General features: G+C 40.2%; 1 long non-coding RNA gene across 44 annotated transcripts in view; it reads right to left on the bottom strand.

Annotated features, from left to right (window-relative positions):
- LOC103788949 (uncharacterized) overlaps window positions 1-23,279 on the bottom strand; it is a 196,391-nt gene that overhangs the window by 34,992 nt on the left and 138,120 nt on the right. For 28 of the 44 annotated variants that reach the window (XR_013532441.1, XR_013532452.1, XR_013532474.1 and 25 more), the window contains 4 exons: window positions 22,047-22,501; window positions 16,057-17,687; window positions 1,620-9,422; window positions 1,219-1,261 (listed from right to left, as the gene is read on the bottom strand). This is a non-coding gene — a long non-coding RNA (uncharacterized LOC103788949). The remainder of the gene's footprint in view (window positions 1-1,218; window positions 1,262-1,619; window positions 9,423-16,056; window positions 17,688-22,046; window positions 22,502-23,279) is intronic. The other 16 variants (XR_013532471.1, XR_013532444.1, XR_013532437.1 and 13 more) reach the window with 16 other exon arrangements.

Here is a 23,279-nt window from a genome sequence, read left to right as displayed (position 1 = left end):
CTCCACATACACACACTCACACTCACAATACACCTCCATCACAACCTCCACATGCCCAGGAGATTTCAAGGACTTGTTCAGTGTCCTCCTTCTAAGGGTTTCTCAGGACACCCATCCTCCAGCCTGGCCAAGGGGAAGGGGCAAGAGGATGAAAGCCACGACACTTAAACCCAGACCTGGCCCTGCCACTAACCAGCTCTGCAACCCTGGGAAAGTCATTTTGTCTTTCTGAGCTTCAAGGTCCTCATTTTACAAATGAGGAGTCTGGAGTTGTTTGAGCCATTTACTAACGCTACACACAGCCTAAGTTCAGGCCTTCCCTGAAGGGATTATCTGTCTTAGTGTGCTTGCCAGAAATCAAGGAGTAGAGAGGTAAGAAGTTGATTTGGTTACTGGGTATCTCTTGGTCCCCTTCCACATCGAGTTGCAGGCTTATACACTGGGAGAGGCATCCTTAATCTCTACCCAGTTTTGGACCTAGTGGCCAATAAATGAATGTTGGTTTACATTCATTATGTCCCCTACTCACCCACCTCAAATTCCTGGCTTGAAGCCCTATTCCTCAGTGTGACGGTATTTGGAGATAGGGATTTTAGGGACGTAAGATTAAATGAGGTTATAAGGGTGGTGTCCTAATCTGATGGAATTAATGCCCTTACAAGAACAGCATACACTAGCGAGCCCTCTCTCTCTGTGAGAGACACAGTAGAACACACTGAGAAGGTGGCCATCTACAAGTCAGGAAGAGGGGCCACAGCAGACACTGACCATGCTGGCACCTTGGTCTCAGACTTTCAGCCTCCAGCATTGTGAAAAAACAAATTTCTGTTGTTTAAGCCACCCAACCTCTGGTATTCTTTTATGGCAGCCTGAGAAGATTAATACAATTAGATTCTAGGTGCGGTGACTTTGTAAAAAAATAACATTTGCACCAACCTTTGCTCAAAGGGCTTCTTCTGCAGATGAGGAGTAGAAAGAAGTAGTGGCAGACACTGAGTATCCATGTGGCCACCTGAATCTTTCCATCTCATCTAATCTTTCTTTTGCTTGAAAGTTTGTTTTTATAAAATGAGAAACAAAAAAAAAATGGACCTTGAAATCATGAGGAATGCATTTGGATCCCAGCTCAATGGTATTGTGCAAATAAAATCTAACTTGAGAGTTTGGGGGTTGATCAAATCTGTAGTCAAAAACCCGATTCACCTTTAGCTGTATTACCTTGGTCAAGTTACTCCACCTCTCTGATGAACAGTTGCTTTATCTACAAAATGAGAATAGTATTAGTAATTTACCAGGTCATTGTGACGATTAAATGCAGTAGAGCATATAAAGAATCTAGCTCATAATGCTATGCAATATCACAAATGTAGCCTTTGAGAAGGTAGTTGTGCTGGTCATCTTTTGTGTCATAAGAAATTACCTCAAAACTTACTGACTTAATACAAAATTTAGTGACTTAAAACAAAGTCTTATTTTATAGTTTCTTTGTGCCAAGAATCTATACATGGCTTAACTCACCACCTCTGGCTCTAAGGTTTTTTACAAGGCTACAACTAATGCATTGGTCAGGGCAGCAGTCTCACTCTAAGTCTTGACTGTGGGAGGATCTATTTACTCACATGGTTGTTGGCAGAATTTGGTTTCTTGCTGTATTGAGGGCCTCATTGTCCTGCTGGCTCTCTCATATTCCTAGTCATGTTGGTTTCTCCATAGGGCAGCTCAAAACATGACAGCAAGCTTCCCAGAGAACTGACAAAAGAGAAAGAATGTCCAAGATGGAAGTTATAGTTTTTTTTGTAATTGAACCTTAAAAGTGATATTCTATGAACTTATACCACATTCTATTCATTAGAAATGAGTCACTTAGTCTGGCACATACTCGAGGGCACTGGCATTACCAAGGATGTTATCAAGGGAATGAAGACCAGGAGGTGGGCTTCTCCTGGTTTTCATTCATCAGGAAGATCTTAGAGGCTGCTGACCACAACAGGGTAAAGTGTGAAGAAGAGTAAAAACATGCTCTGGAATAAGACTGTAGTCAATCCTCTTTATGAATGAAATTTCCCTACAGGCTAAAATTTATTTGTAACTTTCAAATCAACACTCCTGGCACATTTGTGTTCACTTGCAGGATTCTTAGAGCAGTTGAGTCACTCAACACTCAACACAAGCATTCCTAGCTGAGGTGGGACAACAATGTGATCCTCTGCTTTTTCGTTTCAGCACTCAGACTGAGAACAAGTGTCCCTTTTGTGGTCTATTTAGTGTCCCATGTATTTTTTCTCATTTTTATGCTTTAGATTGGTGATTTTGCGGTTTAAAATGGTCCCAAAGCATAGTGCTGAAGTGATCCTAAGTAGAAGGCTGCTGTGTGCCTTACAGACAAAATATATGTGTAAGAGGAGCTTCATTTGGGCCTTACAGACAAAACATATGTGTAAGAGGAGCTTCATTTGGGCATGGGTCACAGTGCTGTTGGCTATACGTTCAATGTTAATGAGTCAAAAGTACATATTGAATAAGATGTGTTTAAACAAAACACAGTTAAAACAGGTTACATGTTGACTGGAGGCTCAAAGGAATCTAACCATGTATTTCCTCTAGGAGCAACTGTTTAATATTCACTTATTCAGTGCTCATAGCCACTTTACAGAAGATAACTGCCACAAATAATGAGAAACGACTGTACTTGGGTAAAGTCAACTCCGCCACTTGCCCAGCTGTGCCATCCTGGGAAAGCTTCTTAACCTCTTTGTGTTTTGTCTTCACTAAGAGAAAAATAGGGATAACCATAGGACCTCCAGCCAACGGCTTTGGGGAGGATAAACTGTGACATTCCTGGTACAGTAACTAGCACACAGTAAATACTTCATAAACAGGAGATATTATTGGAATTATTGTCTGAGCTCCGTTTCTTCAAGATCATAGCAAATTTTCTGTAAGTGTACGTTCTTCTATTCTGGGGCAGTGTCTGCTGCAGAGTAGGCACTAATGAACAACATGTTGAATGAAACAAGAATTCTCTGATCATATTAGGGGGAAATCTAAAGCTGGGAGAAAGCAAGTTCCTGTTTCTGGGCTCTGGGTTTGATATTACCATTGTGGCTAGTGTGAGTGGGAATGTGTGAAACGTTATAAGAACTCTCTCATTAGAACCCACATCAAGACACTAAATCCATAGTATTGACAGACTGTTGACTCACCTCTCCCAAGAACCCAGAGAATGCCCGGCAGATGGAAATGTACCCAAGACGCGGAAGCAGTGGTATTTTCCCCATGTCACCAGGCGTGAGGCCAGAAGCTGATTCGGCAGTGGTCTACAATGGGATTAATCATCTGTAAATAAGTCACCTACGTCGTCTTGGAGATGATTTTTTTCATCTCTACATGCCAAGTCATCACCATAAGAACCGAGGTGTGACATCCATATGGCCTCTGGGTTTGGCATCTGACCTTGGTTTTGCAAGTTGATCTTCAGGCTGTCTTTCCTCAAAATGGAAAGCATTCGGGAGCTGTCCACTACAGACTACCTCAGGGAGAGGGTGCAGGTGGATTTCAGGGGCTACCACTATTAGCTCTCTCTTAGGAAGCCAGAAATTATTCAGGAGGTTATTGGGGGCACAGCTAAAGGAGGGTATGCATTATATCCTGTTTTCTTCAGGGCATCCTGATGAAGCTGTGTGACTCAGAACCAATTAATCTCTCTGAGGTTTAGTTGCCCTCATCTGTGAAATAGCATCTATTTTGCAAAGCCTATGGAAACTCACCTGGTTGAAGGAGAAACTTAAGTTTATTCTCAGTGGAGTCATATCACCACCTACCCCTTCTTCTCAGGGTTAGTATTAGCTACTAACAATAGTTAACTTTAATTGAGCACTTATAACTTCCCAGACATTATCTCATCTATTCTTCCCTCAACACTACTATTTACATTGTTCAAGTAAAGAAACTGAGACACAGAGATGTGAAGTAACGTGTCCAAAGTCACATAGTTAACAAGTGGGGGAGATGGAATTTATCCCCAGGTCATCTGACTCCAGAGTCTGTGTTAACATCTAACAGCTTCCATTGAAGATATCTGTATTTTCACAAGGGCCTCTTAGCAATAACAAGATGCATGCTGTAAGTTTCAGGTGGTACATTCAGCTAGTGAGAAAGACACCTGCAGAAGACAGGCCCTGCAGCATACCTCTCCCATGATTATCTTCCTCTACTTGAGAGCTGACCACATAAAATGAGATTGGAAAATTAAACTCACCATGATTTCTTCCTTCTTAAATAAAGAGCTGTGATTAATTTGGTGTATTAAGTTGTGATTAACTCTGAGACTATAGGGTCTCAGAGTTTATAGAGCTGAAGTGCAGAGGGCAGAAGTCCCTCAAATTCCGCAGACCCTCTCCCACTCTCCAGCTTCATTTTTCAGTAATGCACTGTTTATCCAATACCTGCTCAGTGCTAGGGACTAGACTCAGCATCTGCTGGGCCATGTCACTACTCTTCCCAAGAATTTCTGAGCTAGCTACAAAAAATTTCCACTTTACAGACGAGAAAGTGAAGGCAGAGCAGTTACATGACCTCACAAGATAGAAAACCAGCAATAGATAGAACTGGGATTCATGTCCAAGGCTGCCTGGCTTCAACACCAGACCTCCCTTTCCCTACATGGTCACCCCAGAAGGCTTCCCTGATGCTGGAAACCTATGCTTTGTGCCAAAAGGCTTTTTTAGTCTAGCTGCTGAAACTGTGGACTGTGAAGTGTGGCTATGGAGTGTGATGGGAGATCGATGTGCCACAAAAAACAAAACCCTCTCTGGAGACAGAAGATGTGGTCTGGAACACCAGGTCACATATATTAGGGGCTTAATGTGACTCGGGTTGTAAGTTACCTTCTATTACACCAAGGAGGGATGGAACTGGAAAGCTTCTTGTGCCAGAATTCCTACCTTGGATGACGACCACAGTTTCGAAGAATGTTTCTTATCCACCTCAAAAAGGTCAACTGACAGGCCAGCACCACAAAAATCCTTTCGAACACGGAAAATCTTTTAAGCATTAATACCTTGAGCTGGAAGCAAAAGTGTTGTTTTGTTTTTAAAGACATAGGACAGATGCTGACACCCAACCCTACGGCAGTTTGGTGTCTACTGAACCAAAAATGGCTACAGCAGCACACACTGGTCTAAGTATAAATTGAAATAATATTCTGGAGGACAATTTAGTAATATAGCTCAAAGAGCTGAAAAATGTACATAGTCTTTTATCCAGCCATTCTGCTTTTAGGATTACAGTCTAAGGAAACCATGAGATATGTGCACAAATGAATTCATCACAGCATTATTTTTGTTTTATTTTATTTTTCCATAAGTTATTGGGATACAGGTGGTATTTGCTTATATAAGTAAGTTCTTTAGTGGTGACTCATGAGACTTTGGTGCACCCATCACCCAAGCAGTATACACAGCACCATATTTGTAGTCTTTTATCCCTCACCCCCTCCTACTCTTCCCCGCAAGTCCCCAAAGTCCATCGTATCATTCTTACGCCTTTGCGTCCTCATAGCTTAGATTCCACATGTTAGTGAGAACATACGATGTTTGCTTTTCCATTCCTGAGTTACTTTACTTAGAATAATAGTCTCCAGTCTCATCCGGGTCCCTGCAAATGCAGCCATAAAAGGGAACTGCAAATTCATTCCCTTTTATGGCTGCATAGTATTCCATTGTGTATGTATATATTACAGTGTCTTTATCTACTCGCTGATTGATGGGGTTTCAAGTTGCTTCCACAATTTCGCTATTGTGAATTATGCCACTAGAAGCATGTGTGTGCAAGTGTATTTTTTGAATAATAGATACCCCGCAGTGGGATTGCTGAGTCAAATGGTAGTTCTACTTCTAGTTCTTTAAGGAATCTCCAGTGCTTTCCATAGTGGTTGTACTAGTTTACATTCCCATCAGCAGTTTAGAAGTGTCCCCTGTTCATCGTCTCCATATCAACATCTATTGTTTTTTGATTTTTTTATTACGGCCATTCTTGCAGGAATTAGGGGGTATCACATTGTGCTTTTGATTTGCATTTCCCTGATCATTAGTGATTTTGAGCACTTTATTCATTTATTGGTTGGCCATTTGCATATCTTCATTTGAGGTTTGCCTATTCATGTTCTTAGCCCACTTCTTGATGGGATTGTTGGTTGTTTTCTTACTGATTTGTTCGAGTTCATTGTAGATTCTGGATATTAGTTCCTTGTTAGGTGTATAGATTGTAAAGTTTTCCCTCACTCTGTGGGTTGCCTGTTTACTCTTCTGACTATTCCTTTTACTGCATCACAGCATTATTTTAAAAAGAAAAATAATAGGGCCGGGCACGGTGGCTCAAGCCTGTAATCCCAGCACTTTGGGAGGCCGAGGCGGGTGAATCACGAGGTCAAGAGATTGAGACCATCTTGGTCAACATGGTGAGACCCCGTCTCTACTAAAAATACAAAAAATTAGCTGGGCATGGTGGCGCTTGCCTGTAATCCCAGCTACTCGGGAGGCTGAGGCAGGAGAATTGCCTGAACCCGGGAGGCGGAGGTTGCGGTGAGCCGAGATTGCGCCATTGCACTCCAGCCTGGGTCACGAGAGTGAAACTCCGTCTCAAAAAAAAAAAAAGAAAAAGAAAAATAATAGAAACAATCTACATGTCCATTAATAGGGATTTATTATATTACCCATTCTGATTGAACTAGACAGGTGCTAAAAGCTCCGGACTTTCCCTCTCAATCTTGCTTCTCCTCCACAGCTCCCAGTGTGGTTGATGATACCCTCATCCATGCAGATGCACCAGGCAGAAACCCGGGTGTTCCTGAACACCTCTCTATCCTTGCTTCCCCTTCCCAATCAGCCACCAAGTCCTGTCCCATACAAATGCTAAAGAGACCTCAAATCTGTCTCTTTTTCCTGTGCTCACTTGACACAATCTGAGTCCAAACCACCAACCCCTGTATCCTGGATACTCTTAGGTGTCCGATATCCATCCAGAATCTCCAGTTCTAATCTCTACACACTTCTGTAGCTAGAGTTCTTTTAAAAGAAAACTCTGATGATTTCTTCCTTGCTTTCCTCTCAAAGTTTTCCCATTGTTCTTGTGGTAAAATAATTCCACCATATGCTCAACCACAAAACCCCATAGCAGGGGTCAGCAAAATTTTCTGGGAAAGGCCAGATAGTACATCCTTTAAGCTTTGTGGACCCTACAGTCTCTGAAACAACTATTCATCCCTGCCAGTGTGGTGTGAAAACAACCACAGACATTATATAAATCAATGGGTGTGGCTCTGTTCCAATAAAATTTTATTCACAAAAACAGGTGGGGTGCTGGATTTGGCCCCTGGGCTGTTGCTTGTCAATACTTGTCCTGTAGTATCTGCTTCCTATTTTTCTTCCTAATTTCCACAAAGCCACTTCACCCCCAACTAGTCACTGTCTCCTCCTTAAGACCTCAGGCAAGCTATTCCCCAACCAGCAATTTTCCTTTCTATTCCCAGCCTGCCCTACTCTACCCTTCTAGGACCAGCACATTGCCCTCTGGCCAGCAGTTTCTCACTATTCCAGTCTCACCTTCAGAGTTTTTCTTTTAGGTGAATTCCCTACATCCAGGATAGGTTAGGATGCCCCATTCTTCCAAGACTTCATACTTGTTCTTTGCTGAGGTTTTCAAATTTGAGATTAAACAATTCTTAATGCAGTTGTGTGTTCATATGTCACTTCTGTTAGACTCAAAGTTCTAGGAGATAAGGAATTATGCAAATTATTGAACACAAGTATATTCTTAGTGCCTGGCATGGTGTCTGACACATACAGAAGGCATTAAATATTTGTGGAAATAAATATTTGTTGACTGAAAAAAATGATCACAAAACTAGAAAAAGAGGCTTGAACAGATATACTGAAATATGAGGAGATAAGTGTATAGGTGATTTTAATTTTTTTCTTATACTTTCTTCCACTTTTCAACTGTTTCACAAAAAGCATGTATTATTAGTCTACTCAGAAAAATAATTAATGAATGGAGAGAGAAAAAAGCCCTGCTTCTGTGTTCAAATAACCTGTGAAACAAGCCCATTTTTGGCAAATTCTACCTATAGAACCATCGTCCTTTCTCTGCTTATCCAGAGCTGCTTAATAAGCCCCTCTACTTCCATTCTTATTGCCTTTATCTGGTCATTCTTCATTTTCTATAGGTCACTTCCTCAGATCCAGGAGCATCTGTGTATCTTGGTAGTGATCTGAATTGTGCCACTGCTTCTATTCCTGTGGCAGATGGGCACTAGTGTACATATACCCACACAGCCTAATTGGCCATCGAGGGCTTTCCAATGCCAAGTTTAGGAAGGGGTTAAGAGATTAACTGCTGCCATGTGAAATGACAAGCACCGGTAGTTTTGCAATGCAGAAGCTGTCCATGCAGATGGGAAGTGGAACAGCTAACTTATTCATTTCACTCACCAACAGCTCAGCTTCCAACATCTGGTCATTTCCATGCCAGGCTGGTCTCCAAGTGGTACACAGGGGCAGCAGGCCACATGGCCACCATGTTCCAATTTACTCATCCGATAATTCCCTCCACATTCAAGAGGAAACCAATGAAGATGAGAATAATTATTATCTCCAAATAGAGATAGCATTTTGGTCACTTTCCAAAAAAATCTATGTGGGTAGAATAAGAAGGGAGTCAATGATTGACAAAACATTTGTGGGTTATGTAATGGATTATGGGCCTACAAAGAAGTAAAAGATCTATCACTGACGTTGATTTTTTAAAGTTCCAGATTGGATGCATATTCAACACAATCCCATAGAAAGATAAGCAACAACACAAGGTAAGATAAATAGCAGGCTTAATTGTCCAAAAAGTGATAGTGACAGTTAGGGACATGATAGTCACATTCCTTCCAGTTCTGTGAAAGTCAAGGAAGGCCATTACTTCACATTCTTAAATTTCATGGCATATCTGAGTGCTATTGGCTGCAATTAACAGAAAATCCTGACTTAAGAACTTAAGTAAGAAAGCAAGTATCATTTCATATTTGAAGTCCAGAAGTAGGGCAGGGGTTGGTAACCTAGCAACTCACGAAGTTATCCTGAATCCTGCTTTTTCCATCTCTTCACTTGGCCATCAAAGATTGTTTCAACCTCATACCTAGAATTAAAATAGCTGCAGCAATTATAGGCATGACAATCCTTTCTTATGGTTTTCTGTTTGGAATGAGGAAACTCTTTTTGGAAATCCTCCAGCAGATTCCCCTGATGTGTCATTGGCTGGAGCCAATCTCTGGCACAGGGATGAAAATGACCCTTGGACCAATTAGACTCACCAGTGGAGTTGGCTGTAGGGTCAGCTTCTCCTGAAACATGTGGTTACATGGGAGATGGCTTTTGCTAGAAAAGAAAGAAAATGAATTCTAAGCAGCCAACCAGTACTGTCTATCACTCATGGATAATTTCAAGGTGAGAAACATTTTACACCTGCAGAATCTGGTATTGCAATGACCTTTCCAGCTTCATCTCTCACTATGTAGGTCTCCATCAGACACCCTAGACTACCAAGCAGGCTGTGATTCTCTCAATTCTTCGAGAGCAATGTGCTTTCTCAAACCACTCTGGAATTAATTATTTCTGTTTCTCAACTTTAGGCTAATTATACATGGTTGTTTGCCCAGAATCGTCCGGGTTTACACTGGTTATCTTTGTATTATTACTAATAGTGACCCCTTTTCATAAGCCTTCCAATTTGGATAAGAACATGAAAAATATTTAGGAAAGAGAAGGGAAGTGTTCGGGGATTGGGTGTGCAGAGTCAAGGAAGGAAAGTAGGATGACTCTCAGGCATCTCACTTGGGAGGTTGGGTAGGTAGAAATAGAAGTCATCAAAACAGGGAATCAAGGAGGGGAGATTATTTTGGGGGAGATGTTAATGAGTTAAATTTTGGACTTAGGACATAACTGGGTACAGATGACCAGGTAAATGTTAATTATGTAAGTTCAGAATTCAAGAGAGAAAGACATTATCTGGTGATAGAAATGTGTGAAATAGGATCATCCCTGTAATCCCGGCACTTTGGGAGACCAAGGCGGGTGGATCACTTGAGGTCAGGAGTTTGAGACTAGCCTGTACAACATGGTGAAACCTCATCTCTACTAAAATATAAAAATTAGCTGGGTGTGCACCCGTGGTCCCCACAGCTTGGGAGGCTGTGTGGCAGAGGTTACAGTGAGCTGGGATTGTGCCACCACCCTCTAACCTGGCCAACAGAGCAATAATCTGTCTTTTAAAAAGGCAGTGTGTGAAATAGCATCTAGATACTTGAAGAAATAGTATCTAGATACTTGAAGTCATGAATATGAAAGAGATGACCCAGAAGAAAGGCAGAATTAGAATGTGCCCATGGTAAGAGTCCTGGTAAGACCAACACTTAGAAGTTGTAAAATGGAGAGGAAGCAGTGATGCACACTAGGAAAGACTGACCAGAGGGAGAATTGGGGAATCAGGAGAATAGAGGCATAGAAGCCCAGGAAAATGAGAATTTCTAGAGGAAAGGAATGTCGGTGAAGTCCCTAGTGTTACAGAGAGCTCAGATAAGGTAAAGACCAAAAAGAGTGTATTGACATAGGAATTCATTGGCCACCTTTCCTGGAGCATTCAGAGAACAGCATAGAATTATATCATTTTAGTTTGAAAGACGACATCATTAATGACCTAGTTTTTAATGAGAAAATGCTGTTTTCACAAGGTTAGTTAAGATTTAGTGGCGGAGCCTAGACTAAAGCTGCCAACACTTGATTCATTGTTCATGGAGTTGGCCTGTCACATTGTGCTGTCCCTTTCTGTGTGCTGAAACTGTGGAGATTGGTGAAAGTGGGAAGCAGGCAGGATCAACACAAATCAGTCTTCAAGAATCTGGACAGACAATGTGACTTCCTCTTCTCCCCATCTTCACTACTGCTACCTTGGCTGCAGCCACGATCACAACACACCTGGACTGCTGCAGTTGCCTCCTGACTGATCTCCCTACTACCTCCAGCCCACCCTCCTCACATCAGAAATGCATCATAGTACTTCTCTGCTTAAAACACTTCAAGGAAGCACCAAGGCAGTTCAAAGAGAGAAAGAAGCTGGCACAAAAATAACTGGATAAACATCTGAAAAAAAAAAAACTAACCACTATAATGGCCAAAAATACAATTTAAAATGAATCATAAATCCAAACATAAAAACTAAAAGTGTGCTGTGCTGTTTCTATTATAAAACTTAAAAAAGTAATTCATAATCTTGGGAAAGGCAAAAAATTTTAGATGCAGAACAAAAAGTACTCATCATTAAAGGAAAAAAAAAATTGACTTCATCAAGATTAAAAGCTTAATGCTCATCAGTTAAGAAAATGGAAGAGGCCAGGCACGGTGGCTCACACCTGTAATTCAGCACTCTGGGAGGTCAAGCTGGGTGAATCATGAGGTCAGGCAGTTGAGATCAGCCTGGCCAAGATAGTGAAACCCCGTCTCTACTAAAAGTACAAAAAGTAGCCAGTCATGGTGGCACACACCTGTAATTCCAGCTACTCGGGAGGCTGAGGCAGGAGAATCACTTAAACCTGGGAGGCTGAGGTTGCAGTGAGCCAAGACTGCACCACTGCACTCCAGCCTGGGCAAGAGAGCAAGACTCCATCTCAGAAAAAAAAAAAAGGAAAGAAAATGGAAGAAAGTCTTAGACTGGGGGAAAATGTTATTATATATATATGCTTATATTCCAGAATATATAAAATCATTTTACTAATCAATAATTAAAAGACCAAAACCTCAATTAAAGAACTTTACAAGACACATCACTAAAGAAGATATATGTAAGGACAGAAAGCAAATTAAAAAATGCTCTAAGTCATTAATTATCAAGGAAAGGTAAATTAACATTTTAATGAGCTACTATCTCACACCCTAATGGCTAAAATTAAAAAGGACAGACAATCCAAGTGTTGACAGGGGCTTTGGAAGCAGCTGGAACTCTAATACATTGCTGTGTGGAGGGTAAAACAGCCCATCTACTTTGGAATGCCGTGGGAAGTTTTTTATAAATATGCACCTATCAGAAAAAATAAACAAAATTAGAAGACTTATACCACACAATTTCAAGAATCAAACAGTGTGATAGTGGTGTAAGGACAGACATATACAAAAATGACACAGAATAGAGGATCCAGAAATGGAATTACTGTATATGGTAAATTGATTTTTGATGAAGGTATGAAAGAAATTTAATAAGGAGCAGGATAGTCTTTTCAATAAATGGTTCATGAACAAGTGGATATACATATACAAATGTGAACATCACATCATATACAAAACTTAACTCAAAGTGGACCATAAATCTAATCATAAAAGTAAAATGATTAGACTTCTAGAAGAAAACCTGTGACCTTAGGTTCGGGAAGGATTTCTCAGGACACAGGCATTAACCATAAAAGAAAAAAAATGATAAATTAGACTTCAGCAAAATAAAAATAAATTGCTTTATAAAATATACTGTTACAAAACTGAAAATACATGCCACAAACTGAGAGAAAATGTTGGCCACACATATCTCTGATAGAGAGGTATGTTTGTATACAAAATATAGAAAGAATTTTCAAAACTCATTAACAAGAAAGTAATGTAATTTTTTTTAATGTAAAAAGATTTAAGCAGATATTTCCCCATCTATGAGAATGATACTAAGCATATGAAAAACTGCTCAATATCATTAGTCATTAGGAAAATGCAAAATAAAACCAAGTGAGAAAAATGGCAAAGTAAGCTTCTTTGAAAATTCGCTCCTCTGTAAAAGCAGTGAGAAAACTCTTACGTATTGCTGAGCATCTAAGAAACCATGTGCATGGCACTTGCCAGGAAAGGCCTGCGAAGGCCCTAAGCTCTCACTTCTTGCTGACCATGAGGCTCTATGCAAGAGGAGATTGCGGGCTGAGGTGGAGCTGTCAACTGCCTTGCTAAGTGTTCAGAGCATGTTCCTGTATTCACACACAGTCACTTTGCAAAGACTGGGTGACTTGTCGGTTCTAGGCAGTTAAGACAATATTTGCACAGTCATTACCTGTCTAGTAAGCTAATTAAGCAGTGACTTCAGTGGCCACACTCAACAAAGAATGCAGATTTGATAGAAGTAGGTCATAAAAGTCAGTAAACAAACAATAACTACAACGGATAGCAGCAGCAACAACAACCCTAGAAAGGGGAGAGAAACTGATCTCCAGAACTGCTGCCTTATGTTATTTAAAAAATATGGTTTTCAACAAGAATTATAAAATATTTAAAGAAATAAGAAAATATGACCCATATGCAGGGAAAAAGCAATCAATAGAAACTCTCTGAAAAAGCACAGATATTAGACTTACCAGACAAAGAATTTAAATCAGTTATTTTAAATGTCTTTTAAAAAACTAAAATATGCCATGTCCAAAAAAACTAAAGGAAATTATGAGACTAATCTCTCACCAAATAGAAACTATCACTAAAGAGAAATTATGTAAAAGAACCAAATACAAGTTCTAGAGTAGAAAAGCATAATAACTAAAGTGAAAATCCACCTGAGGGGATAAACCACATATTTGAACTGGCTGAAGAAAGAATTAGCAAATATGAAGACAAGTCAATCGAAATCACCCAGTCTGAAGAATGAAAGAAAACAGAATGAAGGAAAATCAACAAGACATCAGAGACCTATGGGATAACACGAAGCATACTGAGAGATGCAAAATGGGAGTGGGAGTAAGGTAGGTAAGGGATAGAAAGAGTATTTGAAGAAATAATGGCCAAACTTTCCAAATTTTATGGGAAAAAAAACAACGTTAACCTACATATCTAAGAAGCTCAACAAATTCTAAGTAAGATAAACCTCAAAGAGTTTGACACTTAGACAAACCATAATCAAATTGTCAAAGCCAAATCAAATAACATTCTACTATACACTAACTAGAATGGTCAAGATTTATTTATTTTATTTTATTTTTATTTTCAGTAGATATGAGGTCTCTCTCACTCAGACTGGTCTCAAACTCATAGGCTCAAGCAATCCTCCTGCCTTGGCCTCCCACAAAGTGCTGTGACTACAAGCATGAGCCACTCTTCCTGTCCTAGAATGACCAAAATTTTAAAAGTCCCCTGGAACTTTCTGGCATTGCTAGTGGAAATGTGAAATGAAAAGCTACATAGGAATATATTTCTCACTTTCATATAAGTTAACATATACTTAGCACATAACTAAGCAACTTTACTCTCAAAAATTATATTTAAATACTTATAGCAACTTTTTTCATAACAGCCCCAAACTGAAAACATCCTAAATGTGTATCACCTGGTAAAGGAATGGATGAACAAGTGGTAGCATATCCATACAATGGAATACTACCCAGCAATTGAAAGGTATGAACTAGTAACACATGTATCCACATGGATAAATATCAAAAGCATTGTAAGTAAAAGAAGTGAGACATAAAAGACCACATAACCATATGATTCATTAACATATGAAAGTCTAAGAAAGGTAAAACTATGATGACAGAAAGCAAATCGATGACTGCCAAGGACAACAAGTTGGGGAAGGACATTGATTGCAAAGAGTCATGAGAAAATTTTGGGGATGATGTAAAATTTCCATATTATGATTGTGGTGATGGTTACACACCACATGTATTTGTCAAAACTCATCAAATCATTTACTTAAAATAAGTGAATTTTATTGTATGTAAATTATACCTTAATAAAGCTAATTAATTCAAAACATAAAAGGAAATAATAATAATATACCTACTTGGTGATCCAGCTATTCCACTCCTAGTTATTTACTCAGGAGAAGTCCTCAAAAAGACTTGTATAGAAATGTTTATAGCAGCTTTATTTATAATGGCCAAAACCTGGGGGCTGGAGGAAGCCCTTCAACAGGAGAATGGATACGCCAATTATGGACATTTATACAATAGAATGTTACTTAGCAATACAAAGGAATGAACAACTTGGATGAATCTCAGAAACACTGTGCTGAGGGAAAGTGAGACACAAAACAATTCATGGTGTATGATTTTATTTATATGAAGTTAAGAATAGGCAAAACACATATATGGTGCTAGAAATGAGAAGAGTGGTTGCCTATTCTGGGTGGTAATTGATTGGAAAAAGAAGAAAAGTTCCCATGAGGGAACTTTCTGGGGTGATGAGAATATTCTATGTTGTGACTAGGGAATTTATTGTAAGGCATATGGATTTATCACTCCTGGTAGAATGGTACACTTAAAATCTGTACATTTCAGCATATGTAAATTTCATAAACTCCAAGTGATCCTCATTACATTTAGAATAAAATCAAGACTCTATGGAGACCTTCAAGGTTCCAGCCTGCCTTTCCAATTTACTCCATTCTATGCTATCTTTCCCTCCCTGTTCTCCAGGCACCTCTAGCTAGTCCCAGTAATCATGGCCTTAGCATGTGTTGTCTTCTTTGCCTGGATGCTGTCCCCTGCTTCTTCACATGGTCGGGCCATCCTCATACTTCAGGTCTAAGATGAATCCCAGTTTGTCATCCTCATACTTCAGGTCTAAGATGAATCCCAGCTTGTCTGAGAGACTTTTCTTGACTATACCTGAAGTAGACTTCCTTGGTTGTCTTTGCCCTCGGTCTGTTTCTCTCATGGCATTTATTAATAATTCTTGCCATTTTTTGGCCAATCTACTTACTTGTGCCAGCCCACAGAAGGTAAGTTCTCAGCTCTGTGAATGGTATAGTTCAGTATTTTGCTTTTCTTTGTTGAAGGGTGTAGACTATGGAGGTTTAAAATTTGTTTTAATTACAAAACGACACCCATCACTTTTTTTCTCTAAACCTGTCTTAAACACTTCATCCCTGTTGGCCCTGGCTTTCCAAATTAAATTAAAAGTTTCCAAAGGTAAGAGTCAGACTAATTTATTTCTTCCCTAGACACTTACATGGTTTGATTTGATTTGCTACTACCCGCCCCCAAATTGTTGAGCTCACCTGTGATTATGTCAGAACATCAAAATCTTCAACCTTAGGAGTCTTTTTCTAGGTCAAAACAAAATATCATTAGAAGATCCCTGTGGAAATACAAATATACTCTGGGGGGGTAGACTAAAATGTTGTCATGTAGGTATAATGACATGCTGTGAAGTTTATGTCCCTCTAAAAATTCATAGGTTGAAATTCTAGCCCCCAAAGTGATAGTATTAGAAGGTGGGGCATTTTGTGAGGTTCCACCCTCATGAATGGGATTGTTTCCTTATAAAAGAGGCCCAAGGGGGCTTGTTTGCCCCTTCCACCATGTGAGGACTCAGGGAGGAGGCACCATCTATGATCAGAAAGCAGGCCCTCACCAGACACTGTATCTGCCACCATATTAATCTTAGACTTCCCAGGCCCCAGACCTATAAGAAATACATGTCTGTTGCTTATAAGCTACTAAGTCCATACTATTTTATTATAGTGGCCTAAAAAGACTATGACTATTTTTAATAGTTCAGCACTCTTTTACTCTCAAAATTGTCCAGTTTTGGATACTAAATTATATCCTACCCATCAGGAAATCTTATTGGTGTAGTGGCACAGAGGAGAAGGGAGCCTTGGTGGGGGCTGAGGGACAGCTGCGCTTGGAGAAGAGACAGGCACATAAAGCTAATAGGAGGTGTCAGGTGTTCAGAAAGACACAGGAGTGGAAATGGTGGGTGGCAAAAGAGACTCCAGAGGGGAATAGGGGATGTTCTAGAAGAGGAGTCCTCAAGACAAGCTTTGCTACTTAACAATTTTGTCAGGTGCCAGTTCAGCCCACAGCACACACAACACATTTACCTTTCCTGGAGGCAAAGGTGATAACTAGCACCAGACTTGTCCAGAAGAAAGTTAACACATTTTAATAATTTATATTCAACCCACAATCCTTGTTTATTCTAGCAAAGGAGTTAGGAGCATCTATTTCAACACTAATTCTTTGGCTGAGTTATTTTCCAGCAGTAGCTGAAACTATGTACAAGGTAAGCCCAGAGGGATGGGCTGAGGGGAAAATCCTCCATGGACCTGGATGAGTAGTGGTTCTCAGGACAAAATGTTGGCTAGAGAATCCCAGTTTCTTGGTCCCTCAGGGAAAGTTAGTGCAATTCTTATTAATGCTTACCTCAAGGTTCTCTGTTCTGACAACTCACTGTGAGCATCTCATAAGCAGAGGTGGTCTACAGGGAAAAACTCCTTTTCAGATTTATCTTTCTCCAAGCCTGGAAAAAATTCCCCCTTTTTTCTGTCATCTCTTGTCATGGCTGTCGGCTGATTTAAAACCCAGGGCTCATCACCAGGTAAAATATTCACGTTTCCAATCAAGGTCTGCCAGAGGTTGAATTTGCCTTTTTTACCCATTCCCTGCCACAAGCCCAAAGAGCAAAGGCAATGTCACCATGAGCTGTTTTACAACATGCTCATCATATATCATGCCACGGGGAGAAAAGAGTCATGGTTTTTGTGAACTGCAAAAACTTACACTAAACATGTGGTCACTTGGCAGCTTTTTGGATTGCCTTACTTTTTCTTCCCCAGCTGGGCTTTTCTTCAGAATTGTTTTCCCAAGTGGCAGCTTGTGTTTATTCTACTGGGCTTTTGGAGAACTTAGGAAAAGGAAAAATCAACAAAGTGTAGTCATGCACATGGAAAACCATATGCTTCATAAAACTGCATATGTGCTGTGTTTAAGATGTAAAGGAAGATATGCAAAAACAGCCACCTGCCGACTTCCCAATCCACCTCAATTAAAAACTCAGAAAGCCCTTGTTCATAGGCAGAAACTACAGTGGTGCCTTAAATTTCACAGATTGTTAAACCTGAAAGCTGAAAGAGCTATTCAAGGTTGCAAATTCCAATTCCTACAGGGAGTACACAGGTAACAAATAAGTGGAATGAGCCAGGAGGGATGGTCGGTGTAGAACTGGGAATGAGGGTCTTGCCTTTAGACAATTGTTGCCAAACCAAACACAAAGAAAGCTAGAAATCCACATTATTTTATGAATTTTCCTGAATTTTTCAATGTTATTGAATTATTCAGATTTAGTCTAAAACATTCTATAGACTAAACAATATACAACTCCACTAAGATTTGATCCACGGGTTTCCAGTGTGAGACTTCTGTTCTAGAATAATTTCACTGTTTTTTTTTTTTTTTTTTTTTTGAGACAGCATCTCACTCTGTCACCCAGGCTGGAGTGCAGCGGCACAATCATGGTTCACTGGAGCCTTGATCTCCAGAGGCGCATCCAGTTCTCCTATCTCAGCCCCCCAAGTAGTTGGGACTACAGGTGTGTGCCACCAGGTCTGGCTAATTTTGTGTGTGTGTGTGTGTGTAGAGATGGGATCTTGTCAGGCTGGTCTCAAACTCCTGAGCTCAAGTAATCCACCTTCCTCGACCTCCCAAAGTACTAGTATTACAGGCATGAACAACCATGCCCAGCCTCATTCTTAATTAATAATAAAGAAGTTTGAGTAAACAGAGATACTTTCTCAAAGTCACACTGATTGTAAATACCAAAGGTGCCACCAGGGCTCAGCTCTTCTAACTTCCTGGTATTTTCCTCCTAATTCTGGTATTGCACCACCTGCTTTAACTTGCAAGGTTTTATATATAGGTATTCAGAAGGTCAATTTCATTGTGCCTTTGTCCTGATTATTTTTCTTTTGCCCTTCCAGATCCATTCTGCACCCTTCTTGACCTGTGTTTCAGGAGGCTGGCCTATGTAGACTAGGTCAAAGAACTTCTTTGCTTTCTGACTTTTAGCTGAGGCTCACCACCGGGAGCTCCCAACTCGTTCAGAGGGAAGGCAGGAGGAGAGTGAAAATGGTGTGCTTATTCTCCTTGCTTCTTTCCCATTTCTTTCCATTAAGGGCTGCTCCATGGAGCTTATTTCTCTGAGTTTCAGTAACGGCACCGTCTCCTTGCCCCTTCAGACTTGAGGATAGTGAGGGAACAAAAGCTCACGATGTGGGTCTCCGCACTCTCCTCTGTCGCACGTTCGGTAGTAATGGCTCCCTGTTGTTATATTGTTTGTTCCTTGCTGGTTTCCCCAAACTCTGTCCACATGTTTGTAAACAGTCTCTTCATTTCAATCTCTTTGGTTACCCAGTGGAAGTAACCTGGCCACCACTTGCTTTGCCTGAGTGTCCCTTAGTACTGAGAATTTTGTCTCCTAAGAAATCCCTCAGTGCTGGGCAAACTAAGTACTATTTATATATTTCTTTTCAATTTTCTGCTTTTTGTATCATACTACTTCTTCTATCTTTAATAATTTAAAGTGCTCTTATTTTATAGTCTCATAAAGATAAGTCTATTATTTTGAATCTTTAAGGTGCTAATCATCCTTTTGAGGCATCTTGTAATTCTTCCTTATGATGGTAAATCTCCGGCTCTGAATCCTTCATTACCTGATTTGTAAAAATGTCCCAACAATGCTGTTTCACAATTGCCCCTATTATATCCTAGGGTTTTCACAGACACAGGCAATCTGTGCTAACTTATCACTGGTATACATTTAGACACCATGCCCATATGTGGCCCAGACCTGGGGTTTTGATTTTTTGGACACAGCTTTTTCTTTTTCTTTTTTTAAACTGGGGTTCTAGATGGGCGGCAAGCTTACTTGCTTCTTTCCTGGACTCAGATGTGCAGTTTTTGTAGTCACCATCCAACAGACAATGCATCGTTTCAAGGCTCATGGCTTTATGCTGAGGCTCAGTTCTATTTTCCCTACCTAGCAAGGGCTTGAGGCCACATTTCCTGTACTCCAGTGGGTGTTAAATACCCAACCTTCAGCTCTTAGGGCTTATATCTGGGTTAGAAAATTTTGCTGAAATACCAACTCTCCATTACTGTCCTGGCTTTGATTTCTCTCTTCAATTCTTGTACCTGGGGATTTTTTTCTTTTATGCCACAGTATTTTTAAAAATTCTATTTCTATTTTTTATTCATCCTTTCTACAAGTTTGCTCTGCCAGATTATCAGAACCAAAGATCACTTTGAAACACTGCAGTTCATGTCCAGTATAAAGTTGAGGTAAACTATGTGGTCCTGTTTCTTTCTGTCTTGCATAGTCACTAACAAAATTCAGCTGACAAATTAAGGTCAAAATAGAGTGAGTCTGAGGGGCCTAGACTTGGATACCTAACAGAGTGTGAGTCACTTCGGATATTAATCTAGCCTCATTTATAGTGATTGGCACCAGGAGGCAAGGTGGAAATGAAATATTCATTGCCCATTCAATATTACCTAATTTGTATGTCTAAGTGTTGACAAAAGAGAAGCCTTTGCTGTCTACTTTATGAGTAATTGTAAATTAATATGCAACCCTGCACCCATTCCAGGGAGAAGAGAATCACTTGGATTTGCCAACTGTTCAACAGTACAGCCTGGTTTTATCCGCAGATGTCACCCATCCCACCTCCCACTGTTGGAAATCAGCTGGAACAGAGAGACTTCCTAAGAGAAGTGCCTTTGGATAACGTCATAGAATCTTGAATCTAAGAATCTTAAATAATCCAGATTAAAAGCAACATTAAAGATTATGTTTTAATTTAATAAATGAGGAAGATGAGGCACAACTTGTATTTCAGGAACAGATATTTCCTCAAATTCTTCCAAGCACTTTTGCAGCACCGCCAAACATCGCCATTTTGCTCCTGCAATTATATTGTTGTTATGAGGATTGCTGATATTTTTGTTTTCACTTGAAAAGTTGTATTGAACAGATCCTTAAATGTTCAATACCTACAAGGATATAGTAGGCAGGACTGAAGTGCTATATCCATCAGCATGACTTACAGCCCAAAGACAGTTGCTTTTTCTACATTTGCTTTACATTGGACCCTGAGGTTTCCTAGGGCTTGGTTAGAAAAGAAATGCTCAAGGGCTTTGACACTTTGCAAATGTCAACTTGAAGTTCCAGACACTTCTCCAAGCATGTAGGCTGTCAGCATAAAAACCAGGGCTCCATAGCACAAAGCAGGCATCTCCACCATTCCCCAGCCTGGGGCCCTCTCTAGGGAGATTCAACTCAAGTTCAAGGCTGGACGTGGAGGCCCTCTCTGAATCTAAGTTCTTTATTTAACAAAAAGGGCAGGGGCCACTGGGAGATGGTCTCAGAGGAATAAGGCTATGTGGGGGTTAACCACAAGGGAAAAGAATTAATGTAATTGGAAAAGAAGAAAACGATCATAATAAAACTAGTATCATCCATGCCCTTCTCATTTATTATCTTATTTTATCATTACCCCAAAAAAGTGGTGAATTAAGAACCAGTATTATCCCATTTTACAGATGAACAAAACAAAGGCACAAGCAGCTCAGTAGTGGTCATACAGCTGGTAAGTGGCAAAACCAGAATTTGATTCAGACATTCCTACTCTAGAGACTCCAGTGTTAAACCACTATGCGCGCTACGTCACAGATTCCGAGGAGCACCACGATTCAAACGCAATGCTTATATGTTCCATTTGCATTTTCTTAAGTCTGCTCCCTTCTTTTATAGTTGTAGGTTTTGTTAACCATAGTCACTAAAATTTTCCCGTATAAAAAAGCAGCAGGGTAAATACTTTACATGAATACATTTTCTTACTTATTCTCGCAACCCTATGAGGCATTATTAACTGCTGAAAAAGCTGACACTGAAGGTTATTAGCCCAAGGTCATACAGGTAGTAAGTGGCAGAGACTAGACTTAAAGCCAAAGCTTCTAATTTCTAAGTCTGAGCTCTCATTACTATGAGAGTGAACCTCAAACTCTATACCCTAGGAATCTTTTAGGAAAGCAAACTCCAGGCCTCTATTCACAAATTCTGAATAACAGGTCTGGGTAAAGCCCTAGAATCTAAATTTTTTTAGAAAAGAAACCTCCCTGGATGACTCTGATGCCAATTGCCTGAGGATTCTGCTTTCCCAAACCCTCCCCACCACAGTTATTATGACTATAATAGGTCAAGCATTACCTGCTCAGCTGTATTTTAGCTGTAACAAAGTACTACTGCTAAAGTTGGAGCAAGATGTCTAATTCCTCTTCTCCTTTATTTGTTGGGACTATCCAAACCCAACAGGTTCTATGCTATTGCTCACTGAATTTGCTCCCGATATTGCAGGTGTCTCTTTCTCCTCTCTCGGCCTGTCACCCTGAGTATCAAGGTGACTGTGTTAGTTAGGACATTTCTGACTGCAAGTGACAAAACTCAATTAAAATCAACTTAAGCAAAAGAGGGAATTTACTGGCTCATTGGACTGAAACATCCAGGGGCAAATCTACCTTCAGGCACCATGTTCAAGGAATTTCTCTCTCTCTCTGTCTCACTTTTGTTTTCCTTTACGTTGCCTTCGTTTTCAGGCCCAGGATCTCCTCAAGAGTTTACGGCCACCTGCAGCTTCAAGCTTATATCCATGTAGTTTAGTGCCTCTAAAGAAAAGAGAGAGTCTCATTCTCAATTGTTCTGGCAAAAATCCTGAGGCTGATTTTTATTAGACTGCCTTAAGTTCTCATTCTTGAACCAAATACCTTAGCCAGAGGGTGTAGAACATTCTGATTGGCTGAACATTGGTCAAGTGCCCACTGTGGGTGAGAAGGTCAGCCTTACCATTACCACATGGAATGAAAATGGCAGACAGGTGGTTCTCCAAAGGGGAGAACTGAAAAAAATAGAAAGAAAGGATAACAGGCAGGGAAAACTACCTAAGTCCAGCACATTGGAGCAAGATGTCTAATTCCTGGTGCAGAGATAGACAAGCTACAATGTATTCTCTTACCAGATGATGACCTGGTAGGATATTCCCATACCTAACTGAATTAGGCTGGCTTGGGGACCCTGACACTCCACACTAGCAAAACAAAACAAAACTTGGCCCTTTACAAACATTGTAGAACACATCATAGAATTTTATGGTTGAAAAGGACCTTATCGATCTTCCAGTCCAGCCATTTAATTTTGACATTTTAAAAAATCAACAGAATTAACCATTTTGAGTCAGAAGATTCAATAAACCATTCACTGACCACATAAGCAAAGAGTGAGCATGTTCTTTTGTGGAAGCATCACTAGAAGGTTTTGGAGTCTTGGGTTCTGGTTGCAGGAGGCGGCAAGTCCCTTCAGCAACTTGGTACCTATCTTCCTCCATCTGGAGAGCTATAAGGCTTTTCTCAGTGATGTACTATCAGAGTCAGGACTAGAACCCACGTC

This window comes from Callithrix jacchus, chromosome 2 (assembly GCF_049354715.1).
Source record: "Callithrix jacchus isolate 240 chromosome 2, calJac240_pri, whole genome shotgun sequence".
NCBI classification, from domain to species: domain Eukaryota; kingdom Metazoa; phylum Chordata; class Mammalia; order Primates; family Cebidae; genus Callithrix; species Callithrix jacchus.
The sequence above is the reverse complement of the archived record's forward strand: the minus strand, read 5'-3'. Positions and strand labels throughout refer to the sequence as shown.